This window comes from Humulus lupulus, chromosome 2, assembly GCF_963169125.1.
Source record: "Humulus lupulus chromosome 2, drHumLupu1.1, whole genome shotgun sequence".
NCBI lineage: Eukaryota > Viridiplantae > Streptophyta > Magnoliopsida > Rosales > Cannabaceae > Humulus > Humulus lupulus.
This window is the reverse complement of record NC_084794.1, coordinates 14,752,112-14,771,803: the sequence shown is the minus strand read 5'-3', so window position 1 is coordinate 14,771,803 and position 19,692 is coordinate 14,752,112. Positions and strand designations below refer to the sequence as shown.

The 19,692-nt window shown below is 37.7% G+C and overlaps 1 long non-coding RNA gene across 1 annotated transcript; it reads right to left on the bottom strand.

Annotated features, from left to right (window-relative positions):
- Positions 1-8,840: 8,840 nt before the first annotated feature.
- Positions 8,841-10,594, bottom strand: LOC133815855 (uncharacterized). The gene is made up of 4 exons (XR_009884864.1): positions 10,474-10,594; positions 10,111-10,188; positions 9,091-9,229; positions 8,841-8,975 (listed from the first exon to the last, which is right to left on the bottom strand). It is a non-coding gene; the product is annotated as an uncharacterized LOC133815855 (long non-coding RNA).
- Positions 10,595-19,692: the final 9,098 nt, after the last annotated feature.

The window sequence follows — 19,692 nt, the reverse complement described above, 5'->3', positions numbered from 1 at the left end:
GAAGATGTCAATTTTAAACACTTAAATCAAAGAAAATAAACCCTCAATGATTTATTTAAACACTTTGATTTCTAATGCTTTGGTTTAACATTATCTCCTATTTGAGATTAATTTAAAACATATCACCATCTTTAACAAGAATGAATAAAATTCTTTTCAACCTTATTCATTATTGGTATAAAGATTCAAAATTGCTTCTCCAATTTTGTAATGTCACCTCATTGAGACATTGAATATTTGAGAATTATTGTCACTAAATAATTCTCAAATGTTTTCTCTTTTGACCACACTTTAGACTCCAAGCCTATAGGTCAATATTTCATCCCATAATTTGGATCCACCTTGATCAATTTTTCTTGCAATAGCAAGATACTTATCAAAAGATGTAACCTTTTTAGGTTCATCTTTTCTTATCTCATAAGTTGAGATGGTCAACACTTAAATGAGAAATTTTAATTTCTCAAATAATTCTCTTTATTTACCAAATAAATGGTAACTCATCACATTGCAATAATATAGGATAAAACATATTTATATTATTATCACCTTAATAATCATATTATATGGCACACCATAATAATCATGATAATTCTCATGTATATATCAATATACTTTTATATATTAACATAATTATGTCTCAAAGAAATTTCACATAATTTGTCAACATATATCAATCATATTAGCATGCATTTTGAATCTCATAATTATATTGTAAGTATATCATAAATATCATACAATACTTCACATATCTATTGATTCACAAAATCAATATATAGGCATGTCAAAAACAACCTAATTATCATGCTTTATAAATTCTCAAAACATAATTTCCATGTCAAATGTATGTACTACTATCTCACTTATAGCATATACATAAGATTAACAGTCACTAGATTATGTAGAGCTTCTCAAAAGTTCACTTCTAAGGATTTAACTTTCACAAATAGATATGTAACCTATGTTACAATGTATCTCATATTATATTAACATGTTAACATTTACACAATTTATTCATATATCAACATTTGGAAAACATGCGTATACATGAAATAAAATTTCATCACTATTATATAAAATTTACACTTACCTTGTCTTACCACCAAGTTCAATTGAATCCATGAAACCTATTCCACCCTACTAGGTATTGGTTCATGATTTTGATAGTCTCACCTTCCATTGAAACAAAAAGGAATAAGCTTTTGAATGTTAGGAAAAATAATATTGCCTCAATGGAAATGGTAAGATAATATTACAACTCTAGACAATATATTACAATGGACAAGATTGATTAAATAAAGTGTTACAACTCTATAACTGAAAATACAAATAAAATAAAGGAAATGAAGAAGATGATAAAGAAGAAGAGAATAGTAAAATACAACTCAAAACAAAAGTTACAAATAAAATAAAGCGTTTGGACCAAATGAAGAGATTACAACTCTTAAACAAAATATACAAGTAAATAAAACAAGAGAATAAGAAGAAGAACAATAGAATAAAAGGAAGAACATAAACCACAAACAAACTCTCACTTACACAACCTAAGGGAAGAGGATTGAGGATCACCAACTTGAACAAGGTTTAAAACCTTTGTCCAAAAGCTTATTTCCCCCTAACTCAAGCACTAAGGGATCTCTCTCAGATTTTGGAAATGCTTTATGGAATTATCAAGCCTCAAGGTGTTTCTAGCCAAGTGCTTTAGTGGATAGAAATGGTGTGTCTTACAAGTGAGCATTAGGCTCCTATTTATAGAGTTTAGAGACACCCTTTGAATTTCAAATTCCACCAACCCCCATGGCTGTTACCAATGATAAATTGGGTGTTTTATGGAATTAAAATAGAGATTTGGGAGTTACTTGGCTGTTGGAAACGTTCAAAATTGGATAAAAACCGACTTAGTATGAATCTGTCAGCCACTAGCGCCGCGGCGCTAGTTTCAAGCGCCGCGGCCCTTGGTCAGTTTCAGCAACCAATTTTTTGAGTTTTTTCCAAAACGTTCCAATTTATTCCTACTTGATTTTGTAACTTCCATACACAATATGGGAGTTAAAATCACATCTCTATCAGCCATTTCTCATATGGCTTTATGAAATCCAATCTCAAATGTGTAACATATAATATACACATTATTGGGTAATATTTGGGAGTTACAAATTTGTGATGAATTTGTAACACCAAATATGTTACATGTTTGGATTTTTCACATATATCCAAATAATGTAACTCTCTATTATATGTTACAATATGTGACACTCTATGTCACATTTATTTAATCTAAAACATTATATTATAAAATAATATAACATATAAAACTTTCAAGCTCTGATACACTGTCATGATGCCTGAATGAAGAGAATAAAATAGTAGCATGAGATTCATCCAGAATCTCCCAATTAATCTCAGTGTCTATCGGATCCCCAAATTCGATCCTTATACCTCAATAAATTCATACCTGACACTGTCTAATCCTTAGCTAATCTAGCTAAGACTTTCCACTCAATCTTTCCTATCTGTGGGTTCACTCAATTGTTTTCCTTTTGATCATTTCTGAAATGATAATATCATGCATAAAACTGGCCACCCGACCCACCAGAAACTCTACTCTAGTTCTGGTCAGATCCTTTAACCAACATGTTGCATAAGCAATCCTTTTCCATGTCACTGAGGTGTCATAACAACCTGCAAATTGATTCTGATCTGCAAGAAGACTCAGAACTCTTTCCCAAGGTACATGAAATATTCTGCCCATCCAAGGAAACTCTCGCCTACCGAGGCATTCCTTGACCTTGGAAAATCTCCAATTGAGGAAAACTATAATACCGTCAATCAAGATGTTCACAAATCCAATTTCAGATGATCCTTTGGATACTCCATTCATTTGATCCATAAACACTTGGCATTAACCAAATTCTCAGAACATCATCCATCACTCCCAGTGCTCTAATCTAATATAAAAACAGTCTTCTGCATATCCTTCTCCCTGATCTTCAGCCGGTACTAACCAGATCAAAGATCTTCAGCCGGTATTAATGGCATAATAAAACAATTATTGTAACGCCCCAAACTCCAGGGACCGTTACGGTGTGCCTTGTAAACAGTGCTAAACTCGCTAATCGAGTCATTTGGCCAAAATCGTGAACTAAGTATGATTAGCGGTTTAGGGATTAAAAACTTTGGTTAAGATGTAACGTTTCACTAGAACGTTTAATATAAACACATTGGGATCCCGAAAATATAATTTCAGAGTTTATTACAGAAAATATTTACAACAGGCCGTTCTAAGCGGCAAAACAGGGTTCAACCCTAGTTCCACTTTAAACCTCGGCCGTGGCGGACGAGCAGCTGCATATGTACACGTCATCACCTAAGCTCTCCAACTCAAGGATGGTCCAGCTTCCTCTTGCCTTTACCTGCACCACGTAGCACCCGTGAGCCAAAGCCCAGCAAGAAAACACAATATAACATGATATAATATCAACTAGAACCATAGTAACCATTTGGAACCAATGGTCCATCCAGATAGGTGACAATAGCCAAAAGTCACAATAATGAGCATCGCTCCCTCTAGCCACGTGACGATAGGGTCACCATGGCTCAACTGATAAGTGTTCCTTCATAAGCTTGGTTAGGATAGGTGCATGGTGATTAGTCACCAACATAACCCTCCTCACGACTCTAGAGTCGAAACTATGGACAACGTCCCTTAGCCATGTGACAAACGGTCACCGGGGTCATATACCTTGGCTATAGTCATCTGGTCGTAGACCAGGCAAGCGCTTATAGTTCTCATTGACCTTCCGGTCGGTCTAGCATTAATACCCCATATGAGTCATTCAATGCCGACCTCGATTAGATCCAATCTTTAATCAGTCCGGCGTTCACAACGCACTGCCACTTCTGACCCTTGGGTCGGTAAAACGCGACCAGTGCTCAGCCCGTGGTGAACTTAACTGATAAGTCACAGCTTCACAGACGGATCTGACACCATTGTCGATTCTGACTAATAAGTCAGCGCCATACACAGGTAAGCCATGCCACCAAACATATATCACATGTCCAATGTCCATAAACAAGGTATTTAGCATGCTTACTAACAGATACCAGTACAATTAGGACTATGCATTAACACAGAGGCTCAAGCTCTGAACGATATCACATCCAGTATACAAAGCATGTCCTATTCACATGTTTCTTATGCATCATATGCAATATATTCAACCATCCAACATGCACCAATAACAGCCATGCATGTCACGTTTAACAGTCAACCAACATGCATCAAGAATTGCCATGCATGTCACACATAATAATCAACCGACATGCATCAATGATAACCACGCATGTCATACTCAGTAATCAACCAACATGCATCATAATAGCCATGCATGTCACGTTTACACAGGGTGCATTTTTCTTACCTCAAAGTCGAGCTAGAACGATTTAAAGAACGACCCTTGAGAACGATCAACCTTTAGTCCTTTAGCGGTCACCTAGTCATAACCAAATATAAGGTATCATCAATAAAAATAATCAACATAAGTTCCCAAATCAATATCTAGCCTCCGGGACATCAATCCCCACTTAACTGGGTACTAGGTTCAACCCCGAGGCCTATGGCTTGAATCCCCAAGCTAAAAACATGTTTTTGGTCAAAATGGCCTTAAGGGCCGCGGCCCTCCCCTGCTGCGCCGCGGCGCACCCTCAAACAGAAAGGCTCCCCCCCTGCCAGACGCCAAGGGCCGCGGCGCACCACAGCTGCGGCGCGGCGCTCAGCCCAGACCAGGCAAAAACCAGCACGCGAACTCAGAATTTGCCCCTGCGTTTTCCCTTAGAACCAGCCCCTCAAATTAGCCCAAAACCTCTTCCAAACACTCATTCAAACCTCTAGACATCACCCTTAACCTCCCCTCACCAAAACCCAATCTTATCACCCATCAAAACCCCTTTAAATCCAAACTTCCAACAAGAAATCAAAGCTGAAAAACCAAAGAAGAAAACAGAGTATCACCTGAATTTAATGACTAGAACTCACCTCTAACACGGTTTTGAATCCCCTTCAATGGTTGAAACAAATCCCCTAGCTGCCACCTTTGATTTCCTAGCTCAAAACCCCAAGGTGGCTCTCAAAACTTGGAAGAGAGATGGAGGAGAGTTTGTACGGGAGAGAGAGGAAGAGAGGATGAGGATGGCTCTGTTTTTGATTCTGCCTTCTACAGCCTACTAAACCTCATGTATATCCAAGCCAAATGACCTAAATGCCCCTAGGTCATTTAAAGGCTTCTAAGCACTCCCAAGGGTAAAATCGTCCTTTACAACCTATACCGTTAATCATAATTAACGCTCTCCAATTCCCACTATTCTCAATATTCCCAATTACCAATAAATCATATCCCATTACCCTTTAATTCCCGGTAATGCTCTAATCATTAAATTCACCCCGAGACTCACCCCGAGCCCCGAACTTAAACCCGTTATGACTAGACCGAACACTTACATCCCATGATCGTCTCATGTCGATTAGCTCGAACCAATCCACCTTATAATGTGGCTATATTAATTAATCACAATCACGCACCCAAAATATACAATTACGCCCACAGTGGCCAAATTACCAAATTACCCTCACAATTAACATATGAGCCCATATGCATGCATTCACCATCATATAATAATATAATCCACGTAAACATGCATATAATCATTAAATACTATAATAAATCAATTATGGCCCTCCCGGCCTCCTAATCAAGGTCCTAAACCTTATTAGGAAATTTGGGGCATTACAATTATGGCCCTCCCGGCCTACTAATCCAACCATTAAATCGCATTAGGGATTTTGGGGCATTACAACTATCCCTTCCTTACAGAAATTTTGTCCTCGAAATTTACATGAACAGCTCGGGATGCTGACTCTACATATCTGACTCCAGCTCCCAGGTCGCTTTCTTGACCATGCTGTTCCTCCACAATACCTTAACCAAAGGTATTGTCTTATCCCTGAGGACCTTGTCATTTCTATCAAGTATCTGGACTGGCTGTTCTTCATAAGAGAGATCTGCCTCAAGCTCCAGATCTTCATAGCTCAAAACATGAGGCACATCAGATACATACCTCCGAAGAGTAAAAACATGAAACACGTTATGCACGGCCGAAAATGCCGAAGGCTAGGCTAACCTGTAAGCCACCAGACCAATCCTCTCCAGGATCTCAAATGGACCTACAAATCTAGGGCTCAGCTTGCCCTTCTTCCCGAATCTTTTCACCCATTTCCATGGCGAGACTCTAAGGAAAACATAGTCTCCCACTTGGAGCTCCACATTCTTGCGCTTGGGATTTGCATAACTTTTCTGCCTACTTTGAGAAGCGAGCATCCGAGCTCTAATCTTCTCAATGGCCTCACTGGTCCTCTGAATTTCCTTAGGACCCAAGTATCTCCTTTCACCTGTCTCATCCCAATGAATGGGAGATCTGCACTTCCTACCATACAACATCTCATAAGGTGCAACCCCAATGGTAGACTTATAACTGTTGTTGTAGGAAAACTCTATCAAAGGTAGATACTTACTCCTGGATCCACCGAAGTCCAGCACAAATGCCCGCAACATGTCTTCCAATATTTGAATCGTCCTATCAGATTGCCTATATGTCTGAGGATGATAAGCAGTACTGAACTTCAATTGCGTTCCCATGGCTTTCTGTAAACTCCCCCAGAACTTGGAAGTAAAAGTAGGGCCCCAATCTAACACGATCGACCTCGGTGCTCCATGGAGGCACACGATCTCTCTCACATAGAGATTTGCATACTGATCAACTGTATATGTAGTCCTTATTGACAATAAGTGAGCTGACTTGGTATAGCGATCCACTATAACCCAAATAGAATCATGTTGACCAACAGTCCTGGGTAATTCCACCACGAAATCCATCGTGATGTCCTCCCATTTCCACTATGGGATATCCAGAGGCTGCAATAACCCTGCCGGCCTCTGATGCTCAGCCTTAACCTGTTGACATGTCAAGCACTTAGCCACAAACTCTACTACATCCATCTTCATCCTCGACCACCAATACAAAGAACTCACATCCTGATACATCTTCGTGGTGCCTGGATGCAAAGAGTAAGGTGTAGTATGAGATTCATCCAGAATCTCTCGCCTCAAAGCAGTGTCTAACGGAACACATATCCGCCCCTTGTATCTCAACAAGCCTAACTCAGACACTGTATAATCTCTGGATGCTCCGGCCAAAACATCTTCTCTGATCTTGATCAGCTGTGGATCACTCAGCTGACCCTCCTTAATTCTCTCCAACAGTGTAGACTATAGCGTAATATTGGCCAAGTGGCCCACCAGCAACTCTATACCAGCTCTGGTCATATCATCTGCTAACTCTCTGGCTATCAGCCTCGCACTATAAATCTACCCCGGACCCTTCTGGCTTAAAGCATCAGCTACCACGTTGGCTTTTCCTGGATGATACAAAATCTCACAGTCATAATCTTTTACTAACTCCAGCCAATGCCTTTGTCCACTACAAGAAAAAATGCTTTTAATAACACCAAAAATGTGTTATCAAAACATACCATAACACTTTATGATGTGTTAAGACCGACTATGTTATCGTAAGTCAGGCTACTTTACATAACACTTGATCATTGTTATACAAATGTGTTATTATACTGTCAACGATAACACACTTTCTGTGTTATTTTAATAAATAGATAAGTGTTTAATTATATTATTTATAGTCGATTATATAACACATTTCAATACTTATAAATTTGTGTTATACTACACTTTAGTATAACACATTTTTTGTGTTATACTACACTTTAGTATAACACATTATTTGTGTTATATAATAATGTTTGCATAACAAAACTCTTTACTTATAAAAAGTGTTATTGTAATAGATATTATAACACATTTTTCGTATTATTTTAATATTTAGATAAGTTTAAATTCTCATTATATATTCATTTATATAACACTAATTTATTCTATTATATTTTTTTTATATAATTAAAATTAGCTTTGTAATATATACTAGCATCATCAAATGAACTTGATTTTCAAATAACAAATAGTAAAAACATTCAACATTATATTAACAATCCACAAATTAGTTTAAAACATTCAACACTGTCATCAACAACAAAATGTTCTTAAAGTATTCAAGTAGTCTTAAATATTCAGCATATAAGCCTTGAATGATGATTTCGGTAAGTCCAGCACAGGGTAGTAAAGGAATGTGATGTGAGGATTATAGCAAGGACAAAACAAGATACTGAGAAGTAAAAGAATGCAGTGTAGACAACCAAGTGAGGAACCCCATCTTTCAATGTATGCCATTAATCATTTGTTGCCAAGTTGAATGTTGGTGAGAATAGAGAAAAGCAAACACCAGCAAAGAAACATATGGACAGTCCAATGAGAGTGCTTTTCCCAAACACCTGTAGCAAGAGTTATAATTATTAAATGTGATAGAGAATCTGAGATGTTTGGATTTGAATGTCAGATGATGAACGTCCAAATATTGTTGTGTAGTATTTTTGCAACACAAGATTATCACTTTTCATCTAAATGTGAGAATTTTAATTGATTTTCCATACTAAAAATTATTGTCTTTTACAGTGCCATCTATAGTGGTACATCTAGTTTTCTGCTCATTCTCATTATCCTTAAGTGCACCATCAAACAAAACAATTAAGTAAAAATTGCATCACTCAACAAGCTCGATGATTTTATTTTTAAAAATGAATGAAAACAAGATAATTCTTTGATAACCTTAACATTTAATGAATGAAACATACCCCTCTTTAGATTAAAAACCTTCAAGCTTTTCTTTATTATCAGCTGCATCAGATGATTGGACAGTAGAAGTAAGGCAAACTACAACCAAGAAGCAGCCAACGCCAGGGAAAAGGATCTCGGCTCTATTAATTCTATTGTCTAAAAAGTAATTCGAGGTTGTTCCTGTCACCATTAAAGATCGCAACAAAAGCAAAAAATTCAGTATCTATAAGAGCAACACAGACAAACATCAATATTTAGAAATGGACAGAGAGAGAGAGAGAATGAAAGAAAGGACCTATAACAACTGTTATGCCTGCAGTGATCACTTATGTGACTGATAAGCTAACAAAAGCCCAAGCATACTGAGTTGAGAGATTTCCAAGGCTAAGTACCACCCCTCCTGCCATTGCAAACATCACAGAAGGCCAATTATCCTGCACCAATCACCCTAACATGAATCGAAACCAAATACATACAATACAATACATCTCCATTATGGCAAACAGATGAAATTTTCATTATGTTGTGCTCCTTATCACTGGTCTCTCCAAATAGCACCACATTCATCAAAGAGAATAGAGAATGAATGAAGTAAACTTTATCTAAATATATGCAAGTTTTGAATATTTGTGATTCAACACTTGTAATGAGCTAAAATATATAATCAATACTGAATTAATCATGAGAAGGAGCAGCTAAAAGAATTATATAAAAAAAGAAGAGGAAAAACAAAAAAGAATGGATTCTAGACATGTCTCATAATAATTGGACCTTTTTATTAAACTTCATGGAGACAAGACTGTCACAATAAAATTGTCTAGCAATATTTTTATCTCATTTTCTTATCTAACCATTACCTTCTAGCTTCTATAAAAATAAATTTCAATGGTTAAAATAACATAATGTTTCTGCTCAAATTCTGTTTTTGAGGAATAAATTGTCTCAACCAAAGATAGTTAACATGCATGCCAGAAAAATAGCATAAGAAAACTGAATTAAATTTAGACTGGCTCTTTGGCTAATTGATGTAAAAGATTATGTGAAATATGGGTGAAAAATTGGCAACCATACGAACAGAGGAAATGATCTACATAGAATTTTTATGAACTTAGAAGGTAATGTTCTAGATTCTTTGTATCCACAACACCTTACTTTAATGAAGGTTTTGGTAGGCTATTCTAAACACCATATAAATCACAGCTACAATAGACTCTAAACACTGAATAATGCAGGAGGTTGTTGAAATATAAAAACAGAACATCTAACAGTGAAACATTCTAGAAGAAGTCTGAACCGAGTGAGGAGCAAAACTAACCTTATCGATAAAGGATGAAGGGTAACATCGATATGTCTGCTCAAATGAGGCTCCATGATACCCATATCCGTCGAAATACTGCAAAGTCAATGAAGCAAGTTACATATTAACATCATATACAGGTGCCCTCCCTAAAGTCCAACCCTAATGCACTGCCCCAGAAATCGGATAACATAGTAGTTTGAAACCAATTGTTGGTAGAGAATTGTAAAATATAATAGGACAGAAATAATACATCACTAATAGATATTATTGTAGATTCTCATCTTCCTGTGCTGAAATATGGTGACTAAATCAACCATCATATTCAATAGAAAAGTTAGGATAACCACCTCATGATTATGTAGTAAAGCTTTAGCTTACCATCTTAATACTGTGTCTAAGGTTTTTGCTGGCTCTCTGCTGCGGATAGTTTGTCTTCCAAAGCTCCCTATATATAGAAAATTTACAGTTACAGAGCACAAGTATTAAAAATAAAGGTTGAAATTTTGAATGAAAGCCCAAGAGCCTAATTAGTCTCACTAGGAGTCCTAATCCTGATGCTAACTAATTAGACTCCTTAACTACATATAAAACTATCTTGAGTGGTCTTATGAAGTATTGCATTGACTATGCAGTCAGTAGACACTTGATTCCTCACTAATATCAATAACAGTGTCAATAAGACGCTGATTTATTTCCCTAATTTCGTCTTTAAGAGCATGAATTACCTGCAACAAGATCACCATAGTCACTTCACAGGTATAAGTTTCTGAATGGATATGATAAAATGAACTCTCAGCACAGCACACTCATAATAAGTATATCTTTATGTGTCTCAGTATATGCTATCAGAAAGTCACCAAAATCAGATCTAAGATTGAGCTGAATGTCAAACATGGATCTTTGAAGCTAGAACCAAGTTTAAAATAGGTCCTATTCATACAAACATCCATTCAGCAAAAGAAAAATACCTCTAACTTACACCTCTTGATACCAGATGTTGCAGTTGACTCTAGTTCTGATTTGCCTATGAGTATTAGCATAGCCTACCGTGTTATGTGAATTACCAGGCATATTTTGACTTAAGCTTGTGGGAGGAAGAAGAGAAGATGATACTGTTATATTATTTTATAATATAATGTAAAATTATATTATATTATAATATAATGTTTTAGATTAAATAAATGTGACAAAGTGTGTCACATATTGTAACATATAATAGAGAGTTACAATATTTAGATATATGAGATATATCCAAATAATGTAACATATTTGGTGTTACAAATTTGTAACCTCCAAATATTACCCTTTATTGTGTAAATTGTTGTTACACAATATTGAGATGAATTTCATAAAATCCATATGTGATATGGCTGTTAGAGATATGATTTTAACCCCAATAATATGTTTTGGGAGTTACAAAATCATTTGGGAGGGTTTGGAACCGTTTGGAAAAACAACACAATTTTTGTGCTGAATTTGGTCAGTGGCCGCGGCCACCAACATTCAGTGGCCGCGGCCTGTGGGTCAGAGACCAGTGGCCGCGGCCACTAATGTCTCTGGCCGTGGCCACAGGCCAAAAACTAACCAAATTTTCAGTTTTTTCAATATTTTTTGAACGGCTCAAAAAACCCAAATAACTCCCAAATCTCCTTTTTAATTTCATATTAATCCAATTAAACATTGGTAACAGCCATGGGGGTTGGTGGAATTTGAAATTCAAAGGGTGTCTCTAAACTATATAAATAGGAGCCTATAGCTCACTTGTAAGACACAACTTTTCTATCCACTAGAGCACTTGGCTAGAAACACCTTGAGGCTTGATAATTCCAGAAAGCTTTTCCAATATCTGATAGAGATCCCTTAGTGCTTGAGTTAGGGGGAAATAAGCTTTTGGACAAAGGTTTTATACCTTGTTCAAGTTGGTGATCCCCAATCCTCTTCACTTAGGTTGTGTAAGTGAGAGTTTGCTTTTGTTTCTGTTCTTCTTTCTATTGCATTGTTTTCTACTTATTCTCTTGTTCCTATTACTTGTATTTCTTGTTCAAAGGTTGTAATCTTCTTTTCTTTATTTCAAACATTTTAGTTTACTTGTAACATTTTGCTTTGAGTTGTATTTCCACCATTCTCTTCTTCATCATCATCTTCTCCCTTTCTTTGGTTTATTTGTATTTTCAGTTATAGAGTTGTAACCTTATTTAATCAATCTATATTTACTTGTAATATTATTGCATAGAGTTGTAATATTATAATCATTTCCATTGAGGCAAAACAATATTTTCCTAACATTCAAAAGCTTATCCCTTTTTATTTCAATGGAAGGGGAAACCATCAAGATCATGAACCAAGACCTAGTAGGGTTGAATAGGTTTCATGGATCCAATTGAACTTGTTGGTAAGACAAGGTAAGTGTAAATGTATACACTCTTTTGTATTATAGTGATGAGATTTTATTTCATGTATTAGCATGTTTTCATATGTTGATATATGAATAATTGTGTAGATGTTAACATATTAATACAATATGAGATACATTGTAACATATGTTACACATCTATTTGTGAAAGTTAAATCCTTAGAAGTGAACTTTTGAGAAGCTCTACATAATCTAGTGATTTGTTAATCTTATGTGTATGCTATATGTGAGATAGTAAGACATACATTTGGCATAAAATTATTTTTTGAGAATTTATAAATCATGATAATTAGGTCATTTTTGACATGCCTATATATTGATTTTGTGAATCAATAGAATATATCAATATGTGGATATGTGAATTATTGTATGATATTTGTGATATATTTACAATATAATTATGAGATTCAAAGTGCATGCTAATATGATGGGTATATGTTGACAAATTATGTTAAATTTCCTTGAGACATAATTATGTTTATAGATAAAAGTATATTGATATATACATGAGAATTATCATGATTCTTATGGTGTTTCATATAATATGATAACTAAGGTGATAATAATATAAATATGTTTTATCATATTTTATTGTAATGTGATGAATTACCATCTATTTGGTAAATAAAGAGAACTATTTGAGAAATTAAAATTTCTCATTTAAAGTGTTGATCATCTCAACTTATGAGATAAGAAAAGATGAACCTAAGGGGGTTACATCTTTTGATAAGTGTCTTGCTATTGCAAGAAAAATGGATCAAGGTGGATTAAAAAATTGTGGGATGACATATTGACTCAATAGACTTATAGTCTAGAGTGTGGTCAAATGAAATATATTTGAGAATTATTTAGTGACAATAATTCTTAAATATTCAATGTCTCAATGAGGAGACATTACAAAATTGGAGAAGCAATTTTGAATCTTTACACCAATAGTGAATAATATTGAAGATAATTTTATTCTTTTTTGGTTAAAGATTGTGATATGTTTAAATTAATCTCAATGAGGAGATTATTTTAAACCAAAGCATTAGAAATCAAAGTATTTAAATAAATCATTGAGGGTTTATTTTCTTTGATTTGAGGGTTTATTTTCTTTGATTTAAGTGTTTAAAATTGACATCTTCAAATTGATTTTGACGAGAAAATTAATGGATGTCAAAATGATGTTTTCAAAAGAATCTCAAAGAGACTCTTAGAAAACGCACAAAAGTTGGTTAAGTGACTTTGAGATTATTTAATCTACTAAATAAAATATTAAGGTGCTAAGAAGTGATAGAGGAGGAGAGTACTTCTCTAATGAATTCAATACATTTTGTGAAGAAAATGGTATAATTCATGAGTGCACTGCACCTTATACACCACAACACAATAGTGTTGCCGAAAGGAAAAATAGGACTTATCTAGAGATGATAAATTCTATGTTGGTGTTTTCTAAGTTGAACTTCAACTTATGGGGTGAAGTGTTTTTAACCGCTTGTCACATTCTTAATCGAATACCGATGAAGAAAAATGAGATATCTCCATATGAGTTATGGAAAGGAAGAAAACCCAACATAGGGTACTTCAAAGTGTGGGGGTGTCTTGCATATTGCAAGAAAAACGAACCTAATAGAACAAAGTTAGGTTCAAGAGCCATAAAGTATGCTTTTGTTGGTTATGCCAACAATAGTAAAGCTTATAGGCTATTAGACTTAGAGTCTAATATTGTGATTGAATCTAGAGAAGTTGAATTCTTTGAGAACATGTTAAGTGACAACAATTCTCAAGCTTCAACATCTCTAAAGGAGAATATGTTATATGAGAACAATTCTCAAGCTTCTACATCCAAAATTGATTCTCAAGAGGAGAATTCTCAAAAGGATGTAAAGCAACCCTTTGAACCTAGAAGAAGTCAAAGGCTTAAAAGTCTAGTAGTGGATGAGATAGATCCTCAACGAATTTCGTTCTACATGGTAGAAGGAAATCGAGAGGAAGTCATTAGGAAAATTCCTCATGTACTTCTCGTTGAGGATGATCCTAAGACTTATAGAGAAGCTATGCAATCGAGAGATAGTGCATTTTGGAAAGAAGCCATCAATGATGAGATGGATTCCATTCTTTCCAATAACACTTGGGAATTGGTAGACCTCCCACCGGGGTCTAAGCCAATTGGGTGTAAGTGGGTATTTAGGAGAAAATACCACACTGACGGCACTATCCAAACCTTTAAAGCTAGATTAGTAGCTAAAGGGTTTAGGCAAAAAGAGGGTATCGATTATTTCGATACCTATGCGCCTGTTGCAAGAACAACTTCTATAAGAATTTTGTTCGCTCTAGCTTCTATACACAACTTGTATGTTCATCAAATGGATGTCAAAACGGCATTCCTTAATGGTGACCTCAATGAGGAGGTCTATATGGAACAACCCGAAGGGTTTGTCCTACCAAAATATGAACATAAAGTGTGTAGACTTGTAAAATCCTTATATGGATTGAAACAAGCTCCTGAGCAATGGCATGAGAAATTTGATCAAGCCATCATGTCTAATGGGTTTAGACATAACAATGGTGACAAGTGTTTGTATTCCAAAACTTGTAAGGGATTTGTGACAATTGTTTGCTTATATGTGGATGACATGCTTATTTTAAGTAATAGCATGAAAGGGATAGATGAAACGAAGAGGTTTCTATCATCAACCTTCAAGATGAAAGATCTTGGAGAAGTTGATATAATACTCGGTATCAAAATAAAGAAACATAGTGGGGGTTTTGCGTTAGGGCAAGCCCACTATGTTGAGAAAGTATTGAACAAATTTAACCATCTCAAGGTTAAAGATGCCAATACTCCATTCGATCATAGTGTAAAACTAGAGAAGAATGAAGGAAGAGCGGTGGCTCAATTGGAGTACGCTAGTGCTATAGGGAGTCTAATGTACGCTGCCCAGTGTACTAGACCTGATATAGCATTTGCGGTAAGTAAACTTAGTAGGTTTACAAGTAATCCAAGTGTGGATCACTGGAAGGCAATTGGAAGAGTCCTAGGTTATCTTAAGAAAACCAAAGGACTAAGCCTTCACTACTCCAAATTTCCTTCGATTTTAGAAGGATATACAGATGCAAGTTGGATATCCAATCTTGGGGACAACTTGTCCACAACTGGTTGGGTATTTACACTTGGTGGAGGTGTAATTTCTTGGGGTTCCAAGAAACAAACCTGTATATCTCATTCCACTATGGAAGCAGAGTTCATAGCTCTAGCAGCTACTGGCAAAGAGGCCGAATGGTTAAGGGATCTTTTGATAGAGATTCCTCTAATCAAAGATAATGTATCTACTATATCGATACATTGTGATAGCCAAGCGACATTGGCTAGAGCATACATCAGAGTGTATAATGGGAAGTCTAGACACATTAGTCTAAGACATGGATATGTAAGAGAATTGATTCAAAGAGGAGTCATCTCAATATCCTATGTGAGAACTAGTGAACATCTGGCAGATCCTTTCACTAAGCCACTAACGAGGGATTTAGTGGCTGCATCATCTCGAGGGATGGGACTTAAACTCCCTAAAGAGATTCACGATTGATGGTAACCTATCTTAACACTAGTTATTCAACTAGTGTTAGGTTCAATAGGTAATAACAAGTCATTCAAGTGAATATTAGTTGTACTCAAAACAAGTCCCATCTGAGATATTGAGTACTTGTGTGTTACCAAGTGGAGGGTTAAAACCGAAAGGTTTTTTAATAGAGTTCAGTCTTGTAAAGACAAGTATTTTTGGTAACAAAATGCTATAAGAATTCTACCTATATGGACCTAGGGGTGGTGCCGCCTCTCATGAGAATTGGGAGTATTCTCAAGAACGTTCATGAATGGAAAGTGCACATGGCCACTAACGGTGCAAAGCGAGACATTGAGGTCTCAAGTGAACATCGCAAAGGTGTGTGTGTTATCACCGATTTTTCATCATGAAAAGATGGTTCAATGCCTAGTGCAACCTAATTTTCGACAAATTTTGTGATAATTACACTATAGTAAAGTTCAAGTTGAAAAACACTTTACTTTATGCACTAATGCAATGACTCCTATAAGAGAGAGTTCTTATTTAATCAAGTGGGGGATATGTTATATTTCAAAATATAATGATTGATTAAATAAGTGTTACAATATGTTATACCCAGATTTCGAGCCATAGTAAATGTGACCTCGAAAGCTGAGTTTGCAACAAATGGTCTCGCAAGGATTGGGATATGCTCCGGGATGGTATATCTAGTCTGAGAAGTACGATGTATGATCTCGAATGTGGTGACCTCGAAATGACCTCGATCTCGAAAGGTAGCTCTGAGAACACCCTCATCTTGAGGAACAACTTCGGAGCAGGGGTCTTGAGCTCGATGTACTATCTCGAAAGCAATGTTAGCTCGGGAAATGTTAGTGGCTCGCACAATGACGTGAAACCTGAGATGCTAAAGCCTTGGAGATACGTTAACCATCTTGAATATCTACAAGTATTGTAAACATGAGATGTAATCCTCATTTATTGATGTAAATCCCCAAGAATCGAGGGATATTATTTAGTCAGTTATGCGTTTCCTGGTCTTCAGGGACGTTTCCTTTTTTATCTGATTAAAGGCATTTAAAGCCATTTATTTTATTCACAAAAGAGTAACTACCCAAAGTATGTGGGATAGTATTCTGTATCCTTCTCTATAAATAGAGAAGCCATGCACCATTGTAATGGACCGAAATTCTGATCCTTGGGAGAAAAATCTGGAGAATTCATGCTAAAGAATTGTTCAGAGATAATCTTAAGATTAATAATAGAGACTCGTGGACTAGGCAGATTTAACTGCTGAACCACGTAAAAAACCGTGTGTTTGATTTGTTTGTTCCGTTTGGCCATCGTTATTCATTGTTTTTGCGCTCTTCTTTTATCTGTTGACGAAAAACGGCGTCAACAGTTTGGTGCTTTCATTGAGAGCCTTAAGCATTCATCCCTGAGAGATTCATGGCCGCAAACAATCAGAACACTCCTGAAGAAAATTACCCAAGGCGTCCTGGAAAACAACCAATGGAGAACCCGGATGCTGATGAAAGAAGTGGGCCCTCTGATTCCCGGGGACCACCTCCACAACCAAGGGATGAGGACATGTACTACAATCCTGAGCATTATGTTCCTATTGTAGAACTAGAAAATCAGCAATTGAAACAGCTTCTGGCAGAAGCCAACAAACGGAATGAGGAGTTGGCTAGGATGGCCGCAGAGGCGCAGCTGGCTCAGCCCCCGCCTCCGCGCGAAAACCAAGTCCCTCCTCCAAGGGACGTGCATGTTCCTCCCCGGAGGCCCCGTGGACGTCCACGGAAAGACGCTGCCACAAGGAGGCCGACTCAACCTCCGGCACCAGCAGAGCCATCTGCTCCTTCTAGGCCCCAGAGGAGTACTCGAGCTCGGGTCCCGCCTAATCCACCTGTGGAAGTGCCTGCAGAAACTGAGAATAACCGAGCTCCTGCCGAGGCTCGGACTCAGGTTCCCGGTAGTGCACCGAACGCGACTGACCCATCTCGGGCAAATTCTGGACCCTCTAGGCCGAGGCAAGGGCGGCCACCACCGTCGCCTATACGGTTCCCTCCGTCTCCTGTAAGATATCCTTCACCTCCCCGTGGAAATGCTCAACCTGATCGAAATCAGGATCAAGGGCGTACAGGGGAAAGACAAGAAAACAGGGAGACATTCTGGGAGCGGAGAGGCGCACCATCTGAGAGAAGTCAGACGTCTCGGTCTCGCACTGCAGAGACGAGGCGACGTGGAAAGAATCCACCACGAAATGACCGATCAATGAGTTTCACCAGTGACGAGTCCGGAGAGACCAGGTCCGTCAGTAAACACGACCGAGGTCGCAAAAATACTGGAAGTCGCAAGAATCGTCCTGACCTGCGGAATCATCTAAATCAGAGCAGGGGGAAGGGAGATCAGACAAATCCAGACCTAAGGAATCACCTAAATGGGCGTAGAGATCCCTCACGAAGGCGCGAGCCTGGGATCATGATCAATGACTGTCAATTCCAGACACCACCCAAGGACCCAGTCCAAGAAAGGATTGATCAGCTCGAAAAAGCCTTTAGGCTTTTAAAGAATGAACGAGGGAATGGTCGATACGAGGACTCTGATGAGGAGCTCGAGCCGTTCGCTCCACATATTTCCAACACTCAGTTTCCTCAAGGGTTTGGGATTCCTCACGTCCCAGCGTTTGAAGGAAAAACCGACCCATGTAGCCACTTGAGTACATTCAACACTATTATGAGAGCTAGTAACGTGGGTTACGAGCTCAGGTGCATGTTGTTTCCAACATCATTGGCCGGACCTGCCAAGAGTTGGTTCGAGAAGTACAAGAGACACTCGATAACTTCATGGGATCAGTTGTCTAGAGACTTCAAGAAGCAGTTCCGAGCTATGATGGGAGTCAGACCAGAGGCATCCACTTTGACTAACGTCCGACAACAGCCGGGCGAAACACTGAAAAGCTACCTGACAAGATTTAATCTAGAGGTCGCCCGAGCTCGAGATGTGGATGACAGTGGGCACCTGATGGCTATCTGAGCTGGTGTTTTACCCGGAAGTGCCCTTTGGGATGACCGAGTTTAACAGACGGGCGCAGAGATTTGTCAATGTAGAGGAGGCGAGGTCAATGCTGAAGGCGACCTCGCAGACCGAAACTACAACGATAAACATTAACTCCGCCTCAACCTCGGCTGACCCAGCTGCTCCACAGCCTACCTCGGAGAATCCCTCCAAGAGGAAAAAGAGCGAGGGAAATAACCCTGAGGCTGAAGGAGGAAAGAAGAAGAAAGGAGAAAGGTATTTCTCCGTATATAAAGTGCACACCGAGACGAGTCTCAGGAAAACATATACCTGGCTAATGAAAACCAGGTCCCCTTCAGGCGTCCGGACCCAATGAGGAATCAAAAGTCAAAAAGGGATTCCAGCAAATATTGTCGGTTCCATAGAGACACCGGACACACAACTGATGAGTGCCGACAGCTGAAGGACGAGATCGAAGGGTTGATCTCGAGAGGTTATTTCAGGCAGTATGTCAAAAACCAGAGTACTGGACAGACTACTGCAAGCCAAAGAATAGCCGCGCCTTCGACGGCACAGAATAATAACTCCCGATCTCGGGAAGAAGACAGGCCCCCGCCGATA